The 10,940-nt window shown below is 47.4% G+C and overlaps 1 long non-coding RNA gene across 1 annotated transcript in view; it reads right to left on the bottom strand.

Moving 5' to 3' along the window:
• Window positions 1-10,940, bottom strand: part of LOC140850583 (uncharacterized) — a 51,439-nt gene continuing 40,499 nt past the window's right edge. The window contains exon 3 of the long non-coding RNA XR_012133524.1: window positions 1-211. This is a non-coding gene — a long non-coding RNA (uncharacterized lncRNA). The remainder of the gene's footprint in view (window positions 212-10,940) is intronic.

Here is a 10,940-nt window from a genome sequence, read left to right as displayed (position 1 = left end):
GAAGAATCTGAAGATTAAGTTCACACTTGCCTTTGCACCATTCAGCAATCATCTCTGGAGCACCAACTCCATGTCAGACGCCGAGGATCCAAGAATGAGTGAGTGTGACATAATCCTTCAGTCTGCTCACAGTTTCCAAGGAAATGAAGGAGCTATTAGTTCTGTCTAGGAGAGCCAGAAAATGCTTCACCGAGGTGACATCTGATATGGGCTATACAAGATAAGGAGAAGTTTCCTGAGTGAAGAACCAAAGATATCTTCTGTTCTGGTGAGAGAAGAGTCCTTTCAAATGCACACAAATGTTAAAATCCACAGCATGTTGAAGGAACTGAATAGATAGATCATTGTGGGTACACCACAGTGTGCATGTGTGTGGTGTGTGTGAATGTGCTTGCTGTGCAGTGTGATGTGCATGTGTGAGCACATGTGTGCATATGGATGTGTGCATTGCATGTATGCATTGAATGCAGGTGTATGTCATGTATGTGAACATGTATCCACATAGGTGTGTGAACGGAGATGAGACAGGAGTGTCTTTGGACAGAGAGGATGATGTAGGAGGAAAGGAAATTGTGCTAGACACAATTATATCTTAATAAACATATTTTTTCTTCTTGCTAATACTTACATGCTAAATAAATATATTTAGTCCTCACAACCTCAAAGCATGAGTGTTACTGTACCCATTCTATAGAAAGGTTTAGTTGAATTGCCCAGGGACATAGAGTAACAGGTAATAAACCTCCGAACATCTCCTACCACAGGAACCTGAGATTGGGATGCTGGCCAGTCCAGAAGCCCAGCTCTTCCCACATGCCCACCTCTCATCTGGAATCACACTGAGTCCCTGAATGTGGACATTTGCTGAGAAAACCTCAGCAGATGGTATTTGTCTTCCAGATAGTCCCTCCAGCATGGCCAGGGCAACTCTATGCCTCCTGCCACTGAGGCAAAACAAACCCAGAATTTCAATCTTTTGGGGTGGGGGGGTGCTGTTGGGAAATAAAGTGGGAGGTCAAGGGTTTGAGGAAGCTGGAAAGGATCATCATATCCTCTCCTGCTCAACAGGGTCACTGAGAGCTTGGGTTAGTTCTGCACAGAAATGTCCAGAAGAGATCAGGCACTGCCAGGCTGGCTGACTTGGGCTCTGCTATTGCTGCGTCCTCTGTTAAACTCAGTTCTCTGAACAGTAGTAATTCAAAGTAAATATGTCCCTGAATTTATTTTGGCTAAATGAAAAAGGACATACCTTCTTCTAACAGGTATGTGAACCACAAAAAGGCAAAGCTCTAAAACAATTACCATCAGTAAAAATCAGCTGCATTTATTTGAAGTCTTAGGGGTTGCAACCCTAGAACACAGACTGGGGAGAAAACCCAAATGCATGCTACAAAGAAGGGAACAAGCTTAGGGTTTTTAAAGGTAAAAAAGAGAATCTGGAGGTAGCTTACAAGAGATGTGAAAGAATTAGGAGTGGCTAAGGCTATTGTAACCTACATTTAGCTACACATAATTGTTTGCTAAGGCTATTATTCACTAGGCAAAAAGTCCACTTTGTTGCAGGCAACAGATGTTTGTCCAGAATGTCTACTTGCTTTTACAAATACAAAGTTTAATGTTCTTCCCAGAACAGTCAGTTTCAGAGAAGATGACCTGCATAGACCCTCTTTCCTTCGTGGCCCCTCCCCATGTAGTTTACTCTCATTGTCAATGTTAACCCTGTTTTGTCTACAATTACAGGTATTAGGGTATGTTTCCTGTGCCTGAGACTCTTCCGAGGCCTTCAGACGTTCCCTTACTTAAGTCATAATCCATTTTCTATAGTCTACATTATCTGTGCTAGATACCATGTTATATAGAATAAAATTATTTTATACAGCACTATTACATATTGCATGTACATTTATTTTATATATTTAATTATATGTTATGTATCCCATGTTGCTTATTACATAGTTTATTTCTATTTGTATAATCATTTGAATCAGTTACTTATTACCCCACTTTTCAGATTATAAAACTGAAGCCTAGCAGGCTTGGATAAGCAGTTGAAGTCCTGCAACTAGTAAGTGACAAACAATGCAAACTGACATCTTCCTGCAGCCCAAAATTGTTCCTTTTCTTCTGCTTCAGCTTTTCCAGTTGGTCACATTCTCAGTCCCAACTAGGGAATGACCAGAGGCTGCCTGGACCTCATGGCACGCCTCTAGACATCTGCTGTACCCCAAGTCTAGCTCAGCTGGGTCCACCACCACCACCCCTTCTCTATAGCCAGATGGTGGTGGCAGTGATATGGACACATGAAGCTCCAGTGGGAAGGGTGTTCTTGGCCTGGGCTAATCCCCAGTGAAACTAGTGAAACTGAAATAAGTTGAGGGAGAAGGTAGGTTGGGAGAAACTGTTTTTTATTGCTCACAGCTTGCCTGAATTCTCGGGCCAGGGCAGGCCCCATCCATCTCCTCTGGCTGGCCCTCATGCTCTGCAGCCACGGTGTGCCCTCTACTTTCCACCCACTCCTTCTGAGAGGAACTCCATTGCAGGTCCTTGGTGACGGACAAATGCCAGACCAATTACTTACCAGGAATAGATGGGAGGAGAGAATGGGTATTATCTCTCCACCCCTTTCCCCAGAGGCTTTGGGAGGCTGCAGTGGTAAGCACCTATTGATATGTAAATGGACCAAAGCCAGGCGGGAGATTCTGGAAATTCTGTCACTTACCCCACGATATACTTTAAAATCCTGGCCTGAAATTATTCAGCAAATGTGGCTTGTTCAGAAGTAGAATGTTATGGAGCCCTTATAAAGCATATTTACAAAGTAACGATAATAATAATAATAATAATAATAATAATAATAATAATAATAATAATAATAATAATAAACACAAATGAGTATTCATAGCATGAGATCAACAACATAGAAAAAAACAATTCATAGAGGTAAAGCCAGGAAAGAAAGTCACCAAATGCTAAGAATGCTTATTTCTGGACGATGGGCTTATAGGTGATTGTTTCTCCTTTGACTTTGCTGCACTTCACAATTTTCCACAATAGACATGCATCCCTTTCCAATGAAGGGGGAAATACTTAAAACCTGACTGTGGCTAGTGTGATGCCCCTCCCCCGTGCACTTCAAAGGGTCTGGGTTGGAACACATTCTGTCTAGAGAGCCATCCAGTGCCTCTTGGTGGGGCTCTGAGCCTGGGAGAATGAAGCAGTCCTGCATAGGCATCTGGGTTTGATGTCTCTGCCCTCCTGCTCCCCATTCTTGCTTCACCTGAGTTTCCCTGGAGAAGGAGCAGGCTGCAGCCTGAATTCAACCCTCACCTCCCAGCCAGCCTGCATGGCTCAGCTCCACAGCCTCCAAACAAGATACCTAGCCCTGAGGCTCCATGAAATAAGCTGCCCAGTGCCATACTTCACTTCTGGAAGCCTTGAAAAACTCCCTTAGCCCTGTGTTGACATGTGTGTAACCCTCTCAGAGGACACTGCCCAGAAAAGCACCCAGGAAACCCAGAGTGGAAAAGGGACTGTCACCTCCCTCTCTGTGTGTTGCTGTCACCTAGGACCACCGAGGAGGCTTTAGTAACTGTGTCTGTCCACTCCTTCCTCTCACTAAAATCTACACAGTGCTTCCTATGTGGAAAGCTGAGCAGTCCCTGCCTGCAGAAGGTCAAGTTCCACTGGGGAGAGACTGGTAACAGCACATCAGATTGGCAGAGGGATCTGCATCATGTCCAGTGGGGTGGCTGTGCCAGAAGCCTGTGTCTGGGAAAGACTAGCCAGGAGCAGTTGTGACTATGCTGGATTACCAGAAGAGGGGAAGTAATTGGACAAAAGAGAGGTCACAGCATTTTGTGCAAAGCAAACAGACCTAGCATATGAGCTAACACACAGACTCAGAGCACTGGAGGTCTTTAGCAGAAGGTGAAGATGGTTAGAGCTGACCTGCTAGCCCCATCTGCAGTGCCATGGAGGCAAGAGTCCCTCCCTCCATCAGAGAGAGCCAGCTGGGTCCATAAGCAGAGGAGTTACAACCAGACATGCTCTTAGAGAGATGACTGTGGCAGCACAGGAGGGAGAATGGAAGGCAGATCACCCGTAGGGTTCAGTGGACATTGTCTGCCCAGCCCCCCAGCCCTGTAACAGAAATCCACCATGGAGTAAGAGTCACTTATATATATTCTGCTCCAGCCCAGAACTGAGAAATAATACCAGCAGGTCACATTCCAGGCCCTTCAGGGTCCCAGCCCTGCTAGGGACCTGACCTGAGCTGACAGGAGAGTCCTATGCCTAATTGGCACTAGGAACCAGAGAAGATTAATTTCGTCTCCCTGGGGGCGATGGTCTATGACCATGAACCTAACAGAAGCTGTTCATCTTTTTTGCAAGGATGATCAGCACATACAGGGAGCTATTCTACAAGAAATGAAGCCAACAGCATGGGAGAAACCCAGGAGAGGGGTCACAGTGGAAGGCTGTCTGGGCTCTGCACTGCTTGTCTCTGGTCCCATTTTAGAGGCTCAACTTTGCATTCCACAAGTTTGGAAGAAGAGTCTGATCTCCTTTTATTTTTGGTTCAGCTTGCAAGTTTAATTTCTGTTAGTTGCAACCAGAAAAACTAATAAAGCTTTCTCTAAAAGTTTGAGCCTGAATTAAGGCAGTGCAGTGGAGCTGAGGTCTAACACTGATGCCCAAAAGCCTTTTCACAGGAGCCTTTTCTAGAAGCTCAAGGGACCCCACAAAGATGAGGATGTGCTGCAACTGCTCTCGCTCTCCAGGTAGTACAGCCTCCCCCTTGCCCCACTGCAGGTCCCACCCCACACCTGGGAGGCCTGCACCTGAAGGGAAGAGAGGGCCCGCCAGGAAACAGGAGGCCGAGGCACCAAAATCCCTCGGCGCTTCTGTGGGTCCCCTCTGAGAACTAGGTAGATGATGAAGTCAACAGAGATGGCTGCCTTGTCAACCAGCCACACTCCATTACTTACAAATGGTCCCTCCTTGCCTGCCCTCCCACGGTACTTATGAGCTTCCAAAAGGGAATGTATTGGTACTACCTACCTAGAAACCACCCATCCACAAGCATATGCCAAGGCAGCCCGGGATAGATGTGCAGGGGTGTCCTGTACATGTGCAGGGGACAGAGAGTCACCTAATGAACACCTTGGCCCTTGCAGCCACTCAAAGGGCAGCTGCTAACTAGCCTGGCTGAACTACTTCAGACTGAGTTCCCTGAGGCCTGGGGAGAAGAGGATGTCATGACATCAGTGAGGTAGCAGGTTGCCTTCAGCAAGCTCACGCGAATGGGGTACCCCTCTTCCTAGGGATGAAAGAAAGGTGTCAGAAGCCCCAGGGCAGGACGAAGCTCCCCAGCAGTTCTAGATACCACCCTTCCCCCACTACTCTTTCTGTGATTGTAAATGTCACTCAGAAGTCATTTATCCCTTCAATTAGAAATTCCTATATTCACTCCTCATTTTCAGGAGCTTCATTCTGCAGCTTGGGAAATTTTCCATCTTAAGAAAGAAAATCTTGCCCAGATATTATATTTGTTCCAGATTTTCAGATTTCAGCATATTATTGCAGCAGCACATTGGTTGGCCCCATTTAAGAGAACAGGAAGGGGTCTTATCCAATCTTCAGCCTGGCACAATTTGGCCCTGGCTCCTTCTGAAAACAGGCTCCAAACTAAAGGAAAGGTGTAGCCTTTCCCAGATGGGTGGAGTTCTGCCAATTCTGACCCAAATCTGCATCCCAGATATGTCAGATGAACGGGGGAGATGTGCGCAGCCCAGGACTCACTAGCAGAAGCCCATTTCTTCTCTGCAAAAGCATGCCAGAGCCCCCACATTTCCTTGGGTTTCTGGACAGAAGCAGTCTCTGTTTCAGCCAAGACAGAGCCTACCTCCACTCAGAGAATCAGACAACAGGGTTGCAACTAATTTTCTTCTGACACATATCAAAGATTCAGGAAATATTTCAACAAAAATGTCCTTCCTCCCTAAGCCAAAAAGTTTCGCTTCCAGGCTGCAAGATTCTTGTTTTCTTGTTTTCTTTCCTCTCTGTTTCTAGGTGTGTTCAACTAGGAAGCCAGTTCTTCTGGTTTGTGAAGAAACTCCATCCCTGCTTAGGCCCCCAAACCCTTTTCTAACACTGATGTCCAAAAGCCTTTTCACAGGAGCAGCCTCAATGCTCAGAGTAGAAGTGGAGGCACCGGAGGGGTCCACTCAGCTGCCGGGACTGTAGAAGGGCCAGAGGCACTGTTGGTTCCATGAAGGTGGCCACTTCGATCTGTGAAACCGTCCATCTTCTGTCCTCTGTGGGTGGGTGTGAAGCCCTTGGGGTGGCTGTAAGCTGCAAACTAGCAGCTCCTTTTTATTTCCTCTGAGGCCTCACTGTAAGATTGTTTAGCACCTGGTATGTACCAGGAGCCCTCATCATTCCAACTTTGATGACATTGTTTCTTTTTCCGCTCCAAAGCAGTCAAGGGTTCTCCAGATCCCAGGCCTCTTTCTACCCCCAGATATGTCCAGTGAGGAAAGCCACAGCAGGAACAGGTGCACATGGTGAGCACTCTGTCCACTTCGTCCAAATGTTGGCTTTGTGGGCTCAGTCCCAACTCACCCAGAAAGATGCTGAGGAGGGTGCTCAGACCTTGAGACGGGTTCCCAGAGACTTGCCTGTGGGGAGCCCAGCTTCCCCTCCTGACCCAGGGCTGTCCCTACAAATAACTGCCTCCTTCTAGAAGCTCAAGGGACCCCACAAAGATGAGGATGTGCTGCAACTGCCCTCACTCTCCAGGTGGTACAGCCTCCCCCTTGCCCCACTGCAGGGCCCACCCTACACCTGGGAGGCCTGCACCTGAAGGGAAGACAGGGCCTGCCGGGCAACAGGAGGCCGAGGCACCAAGATCCCTCGGCACCTCTGTGGGTGCCCTCTATCTCCCTGCCTCTCCCCACTGGACACCAGGGCGGGACCAGAGCCTCTCCCTGAGACACTGGGGCCATGGGTCCCATGGAGCAAGAGCCACACCCGCTGCAGGGACACGAGGCCCGAGGGGGCAGCCGGCCACTAGAGCCAGGCTGAGGGAGAAGCCCAGCAGATGGCAATGAGACCAGCCTCGCCAGGGCCCCAGCAGACACATGATCACCAGGTAGACCAGTTCCACAGAGCCTTTTGAACCCCATTTTTAGAAAATTTATTCAATGTGGTAGAAGAAGAAAGTAAAACAAATCCTCTGTTAAGACAAATTGTAGAATGCTTCTGTTCCAAGTAGTTATTCTTTACATAACATCATATAACAAATTTGGGATTTTCTCCCAATTCACTTTTCCTACACTTTTCTCAAAAGTGTGAGTTACACTTACAGAAGATGAAGATAACATACAAGGATATCATTATGAAATCTGGTTGAAGATATACTTAAAAGTTGTTTTTCTCTGGCATTTACCTCAGCAAAATGTTCCCTGTTATCTGTAGTTCGTATTCCTTCCTGGATGTTTATTTGTTTGTAGAGGTGTGCAATTTTCTGAAACATTTCTCGAATTTAAAAATTAGAGAAAAATAACTCTTCTTCCTGCTAATCATGCCTTTTCAGGTCTTAGGATTTTAGGACTGCCAGCTTCAGGCAACTGTCTGCTCGCAGGCCTCAGTCTAAGAGGTGTGACCTACAGTTGCTCTGTGTGGTTACATGTGTTCATGTCATGAGATGCATACAGACAAAGAAGAGGAAAGAGAACAACTGTGGGTGTGTGTAGCGTGTGTAGTGTGTGTTGTGTGGTGGGGGGAAGCTGTGCTCTCTACTCTGGCAGCAGTGGGGTTAATAACCCTTGGGCTGCAGGTGAAAGGTGTCATCTGGCCGTGTATCCTAGTTAGCCCCCAAGCAATCAGCCCCCCTGCAGTGGGTGACCTGGGAGCCACCAGGTGGGTCTCCCTGCCTGATGGGCACTGCCTCCGGGCTGAGGCTGGGCTCAGAGGACAGCTGGGAATATGGAAACCCAAGCACTGGTCGCCCCTTGGAGCCCACTGAGGGGTGCACGGTGCCAGAGAGGAAAGGTCCCTGTCCTCTTGGCTCTAGTTTCCACACAGACCCCTGTGAGGCTTTGTCACCGTGCTTCTAGAGGACTGGGGTTTTCCCAGGGGAAAAGCCCCTCCCCCTGCATTAAGAGGGGAAGGCCTGCCATCTGCAGACAGATGCTATGGTTCCCTCCAGTCAGGAGCAGCAGTGCTGGCTTGGGCTGGAAGCCTGTATTGCACGTACCAGAAACCAGTGGAAGCCTCAGAGCTGTTGCCTACCTCCAGGTAAAAGAATGGTCTGTCAGAACCCAGGACTGTTTCCCAAGACATCATCACCCTACAGAGCCTGATGGAAGGGTACGGGTCCACTGGGAGAGCCAGGCTGGGTGTGGCTGCCTTTCTGGGATGGTCTGCCCCGACCCAGGGAAGGAGTCATGGCCTGTACTCCCATGTCTAAAACCTTTCCCTCTACCAAATACCTTCTATCCTCAATAACAAAATTCAATGACCAGCCAGTTACAGCAGGGACCACCAGGGACCACAGGCATCTAAACTGAGCCAGGCCCACTGTAAGCTGCAGCTGAGGGCTGAGGAGAGCAGGAAGGAAGCTACCATGGTGTCCAGGCCCTGGAGAGCCCAGCAGGGAGGGTCTGCCCTGTGGGGCCTCATTCTGCTCTGTCCCTTAAACCAAAGGGGCCTTCACTCGAGACACTGGGGAAGCGTGCAAATGAAGCACCAGCCGGCAGTCAGGCACCTCTCTCACACTGAGGTGATGAAACCGGGTGGATGGCCACCCTGCCACTGAGACAGTCAGGATGCAAACCCTCCCCATGGCTGAGGAGCTGATTACAGGGAATGGAGCCAAGATGCAGAGATGACTCCACATGGGCTAAAATCATTTGGTTAATCTCAGTGGCAGAATACAGGTGGTGGAACATTAACATTCCCTGTGAAAGTATGTCACCATTGTAGTACATTAGAAAATTATTACAATAAAATGTTGGGTGGCCAGGGGACATCTACATCTGCAGAGGATAAGAGAATTTAAGGTGACAGCACTTCATGTGACAAATCCTTAGGTTGTCAGCCCTGCTCCGTGGCCTCTGCCACCAACTAGCGAGCTCCTCGTCCTCAGCGGCCCCCCTGCAAGCTCAGCCGCCTGGTGCGCATAGAGTCTCCTCCCTCGTAGCCCTGTGACTGCATAGCCACCATGGTGACTGGATTCCTACCTGACCATCCTGTATCCTAAAACTGTGTCCCTGACTTTGGCATTAACATGTTATTATTTATGTTAAGTGATGGTGATAACAGATGATACATTTTTTTTAAGGCTTACATTTGGCAAAAATAAAAAGATACCTTGCATTCATATCTAAAAGTCTTTTGGGAAATGGGACTGGCCTGTGAAAAACAGATCTCAGTATCTCTAATACAGGGAATGTAGGGACCTGGATCCCTACAGCCATAGCTGGGAATCCCTGGTTCACAGCCCACTGCTTGCTTGACCTTAAGCAAGCTTAGTCACTTTTGGGGAGGAAGGATTTGGTTTCCACATCCTTAAACAAAAATTGGATGTTTTAGTGCATGAAATTTAATTGGATCTTATTTAAAAAACAAAAAAGCCCAGAAAAGACATTTTGGGAACAACTGGGGACTTTTGAGCATGGGCTGTGTTTTAAATGATATTGGGAAATTACTAATTTTCTCAGGTGTAAAAGTTATATACCAGCTATGTGGAAAAAGGTCCTTATTCTTAGGAGATAAACGCTGAAGCATTTAGAGGTGAACTTTTATGATACCTGCAGTTTCCTGTGAGATGCTTTGAGGGGAGAAGGTAGAGCAAAAAGCAAATTTGGCAAAATAGTAACAATTATTGAGTCTAGGTGAGAGATATATGTGTTCACTATATTGTTCTATTAAATTCTATATAGTTTTAATGTTGGCATAAAAAAAAGTTAGGCGGAAAGGGCTTTAAAAACACTTCATTTGCTGATTTGTTGGGCGGATTAAGTAAAGCAATGTATCGTGGAAATTCATATCTGAGAACAAGGTGCAGATGGGCAATGCTGCACCCCAGCCAGTCACCATTCACAGGCCCCCATTGTTTCCCAACCCCAACAAGATGGTCAACAGAAAAGGGTCTCAGTGAAATCCTGCCCAGGCTTACCCCCTTCTAGAATATTCTTGATTTTCAAGCCCCCTAGTAAGCTAACCATTGCTTCTGGAACCCCATCTTAGGTAAACTGTATGTATCTCCAGGGTTGGATACCTGGCCGGAATGTTAAGTGATGGTGATAACAGATGATAGATTTTTTTAATGTTTCCATTTGGCAAAAAATAAAAAGATTGAAATAACAAAGGACATCTAAAGCAATTATGAGAGAAAGAGAGACAGAGATAGAGGGGTGGAGACAGAGGCAGAGAGACAGAAAGACACACAGAGAGAGAAAAAGATAGAGAGGAAGAAGGAAGAGGAGGAGGAGGCAGAAGATGGAAGGAGCAGGAGAGAGGGAAGCAGGAGAGAGAAGCTCCTGAGCAAAACCACGGTCATTGGAAGCTTCTCTGAAGGCCAGATAATCAGACGAGGGACAGATTTACAAAGGTCTGCCCCCTGAGCTTCACCACCAACTTTGTTCACTGCTAATCCTTCTCATGTTGCTCCTAAGCCTCAGCATAGGTCTCTACTTTGATGAAGGGCTCTGCATCCTCTTTCAGAGTGTGACCTGTTTGACCACAGACAAGCACGTGCCCAGGTCTGCCATCAACATGTCACGTGGGTGACACACTGACCTCCAGACGACTGTGGGGCTGGGGGGACACATACCCTGAGCCTCGGGTTGCCCTGAGGGCCCAAGGGGAGGAGACAGGAAGGCAGGAGGTGAAAACAGGGTGTTTCTTGCCATCTGATATTCTGGTCCTTCCCC

Source organism: Manis javanica, chromosome 7 (assembly GCF_040802235.1).
Source record: "Manis javanica isolate MJ-LG chromosome 7, MJ_LKY, whole genome shotgun sequence".
Taxonomy (NCBI): domain Eukaryota; kingdom Metazoa; phylum Chordata; class Mammalia; order Pholidota; family Manidae; genus Manis; species Manis javanica.
This window is presented reverse-complemented; position numbering and strand designations above follow the sequence as displayed.